The sequence below is a fragment of the Globicephala melas genome, chromosome 1 (genome assembly GCF_963455315.2).
Source record: "Globicephala melas chromosome 1, mGloMel1.2, whole genome shotgun sequence".
Classification (NCBI taxonomy): Eukaryota; Metazoa; Chordata; class Mammalia; order Artiodactyla; family Delphinidae; genus Globicephala; species Globicephala melas.
Window position 1 is genome coordinate 107,257,632 of NC_083314.1, and position 3,774 is coordinate 107,261,405.

The 3,774-nt window shown below is 42.1% G+C and overlaps 1 pseudogene; it reads right to left on the reverse strand.

Moving 5' to 3' along the window:
• Window positions 1-1,537, reverse strand: LOC115859884 (lysophosphatidylcholine acyltransferase 2B-like; annotated as a pseudogene).
• Window positions 1,538-3,774: the final 2,237 nt, after the last annotated feature.

Below are 3,774 nucleotides of genomic sequence, written 5' to 3' on the forward strand. Positions count from 1 at the left end.
TCAAACCTGTACTTGCTGTGGTAATGAATATATATAGGCTGCCTGGAGGTCTAAGTATGAACTAAATAACTTGGCATATCCTGGATGCTTCAGGGCAAAGTTCTTAAAGGTCCTGTATGAAATGTACTCTGAGTTCTGTCCAGCTATCTATCGAAAGAGTCTGGAAACATCAAGATTTGGCACTCCAAAAGCTGCCCGAAGTATAGCAGCTAACTCCTGTTCAGTTATGAAGCCATCATTATCAAGATCAAAAAGCTTAAATGACATGTGCAGAATCTTTTCAGTGTTGGCAGGATTGCATAGAACAGTCAGACCTATCACATACTCTCTGAAGTCTATGCTGCCATCATTATTCCTGTCAAAGAGGGCAAAAAGTTGTCTCAAGGGCTCTGAAATTGGGAGTTTCAAATAGTTCGCCAACTCTGTAATTCCTATCTTCCCTCCTTTTGAGGCAGCTGCAATTGTAGCACATTCATCCAAACACTGATGAATATTATCCCAATCTAACTTTAATTTCTGGCTAATTTTTGTAAATTCAACCAAACCGCCTTCCATGGGTAGTCGAAGGTTACCTGCAGAAATCATCAGTCTGCAATCTTCATAAGTGTGATCTGTCACAGGCACCCCAAGAGCATTGGCCATGATGATCCTCACTGTATTGGCAAAAAGGACGGGGTCTTTTTCTTCTCGGTCATTTGGGATATAAACGGGTATAAACTCAACTTCTACCCTGGTGAAGAGTTGACTCAGGGTCAATATACAGGTCTGGAAGCCTGTAAACCCCTGCCAGGTCCAGGTCACGGTGTCCAGGGTGTTTGGCTACCTGAGCAGCACTGGCTGCACAGGAACACCTGGAGAGAAGGCCCCTAGTTTAAAGTGACCAGACAGCTGCGATTGGTACACACTCCTTCCAGGAAAATCAGGATCTGTGGCCACTTCCTATCAGATGTCACTGGCCTCAGGATTTCCTCCCGGGTATTCTTCCTCGAATTGGGGTCATCTCAGGTCACAAGCACCGGCTGCGTTGACAGTAAGAATTTCCCAGCCACGGGGATACGCACATTTTGACTCGCAGAGACCACCGAGGGGAACCCTGCTACGACACAGGCGACTGCGTCAAAGAAACTGGAGTGCGGTGCTGCAACGAAGATGCAGGCCTCGTCTCGGGCTGCCTTTATCCCTTTCACTTTAACCAGGAACCCTGCTGAAAAAAAGTCACCTGAAACAAGAACTTGAGAGTTAGCTGCACCAGTCTTCTTCTCCAACTCCTGGCGGGCTTGGTTGGTCGAGCACGACGACCTATGGTGGAAAGCGCAGCCACCGGCCAGAGGAAGATGAAGAGGACGGCGATGTAGGACACGCGCACCGGCACCAGCACAGCCCCCATGAGGACGATGTAGGCCCAGCGCCACGCGCTGATGTGCGTCTGCTGCGTGAAGGGGTTGTCCACGGCCGGTGGGTACAGGGACTTGCTTGTGTCTTGGCTGAGGGTGGCTTCCAACACCGCAGCCTCGGAGTCCGAGGTGGGCTGTGCCATGAAGCCCACTTCCTTAGTCTCAGGATGCCTGTAGCTTGGATCTGGGGGCGGCCCCCGGAGTATACCCCTGCCCCATATTTAAGTGCTCTTTCCGTTCGCACAATTAGAACTCTTTGAGGCAACTGTGGGTTAATAGACAATGATATATTACCTTTAAAGTAAGAAAAATCAAAAATGGTAAATGATGTAACAGGAGAATTAGAATCATATCAACAGCACAATCTTTTTTGCTTTTTGTAAATGGCCTCCTTTTGACATATATGCTTAATAAATTATTTTCACATAATTTCTGAAATTTACATTAAGCATATTTATATACCTACTAAGGATGAATTAAATAGATGAATATTTATTAATCACAATTTTTTAATTTAAATGCCATTACCAGTCAAGTTTACTTACAGTGAGATGCTTTGGCAGTTGGTAAGTCAAATTCATTTACTCTTCCTACAAATGGATCTCTTTATGCTAAGAGGTCCAACTGATGGCAACCTTGAGCCTTTATATCTGTTACAAGTACTCTTCTACATCCACTGAAAATTAGAATACATCCATTATCATAGGCCAGGATTACCCGTGGCACGTTTTGATGCGTACTGTTAATATTAGTCCAGATGAACTGGTCAGCATTCCAAACAGACATAAGTAACAACAACGAGAAACCTTAAAATCACCTTTGTCAGAAACACGTTTTCATTAAAATAAGTCAGGATTACTTCATTGTGTCACCACACACGGTCAATAAAGTCTTGTTCCTTCCTTTGTTGCTGCCCTTTGAAAACGATCAAGAGGGAAGCATAATTCAAGTTGGTGTGAACGAGGCTCTCTGCTAAACCTTGTAGCATTTGCTGTATCAAATATTCCTGTTGGCTAATTTAAATTCCTCCAGAATTAAAAGTCAAATTTTAAGTTTCTGAAAGATGTTTCTAATTATTGGAACACAACAGGTTACCCATAAAACAGAAAGAGCAGTGTGGATACCAAAGCCGGTTAAACAGAATGTGATCTAAGTGGAAAGATTATGGGCTTTACAACCAGATGGATCTAGGTCAGATCCTGGTTCCAACCCTTGTACTGTGGGCACTGGCCAATCTCATTTTCACATCTGTAAAGTGGTGATACTCCCTACCTTGCGATGTTATAAGGCACAAGTACTCCCTACCTTGAGATGTTATGAGGCACAAGTACAATGTACATAGAAAACTGGGCTTTTATTGGTAAATACACGTTGCTAGGATACAATGATGAGAATTCTTAGGGACATTCCACTTTCTTCTGTCACTATCAGAACTAGGCTTAGTGAGGGAAACATTCCTTTCACCAGCTTAGTTTTATTTGGGAACACAGTTGTAGTCTTTAAGGAGCCATGATTTGGCAGTGTTACAGGTTGTCTCCCATGCCAGATGAGAGCAACCCAAGAGAATGAGTAGTAATCCCTTGAGTTGGTCTCATCCTCTATTCTGTAATTCTTCCTGCCATTTTTTTTTTTTTTTTTTTGGCCACGCCGTGCGGCTTGTGGGATCTTAGTTCCCTGACCAGGGATTGAACCTGGGCCCAGCAGTGAAAGGGCTGAGTCCTAACCACTGGACTGCCGGGGAGTTCCCTTCCCACTCTTATCTGTAAGGCTCATTAATACTTTTGAACCCTTGTTTGATTTAACTGCATTCTGTATATGGTTCTTAAGGGAAAGATCAACATTACCATGCCATCTTCCTTTCATATTTCCCGCACAGTGCCTAGCAGTGTATCAACTATATTATTTATTCATTTAGCAAATATTTGAGTTCCCACAATGAGTCAGGCTCTTATTCTAGATGCTGGATATATGTCAGTTAATAAAGCAAAAATCTCTGCCCTGTGGAGCTTAGATTCTAGTGCACATAGGAAGTACAGTATTCAATCCTTGTTGCATTAAATGGGGCAAAAGCACATTTTGATCTTTTTTCTAAATCTCTCACCAATTTAGCTGAAGAATTAAGGCAAGTAATTTAATGGATCTGCTTCCCTACAATGTTTAATAAATATATATGTATATATAGAATCTTCATATCCTCTTTTGTTACTCTTCCCAGTGTAAGTAGTATTTATGGCCTATTTTAAGATGCACATTCATCTTGTCATATCTGCCTTCAGACTAATAAATATACTATAAATCCAAGAGATTTGATAATAGAATTTTTTAACGGTCAAAAAATAGTAAAAAGAACTTTGGAACAATAAAATAAAAATTTATACCA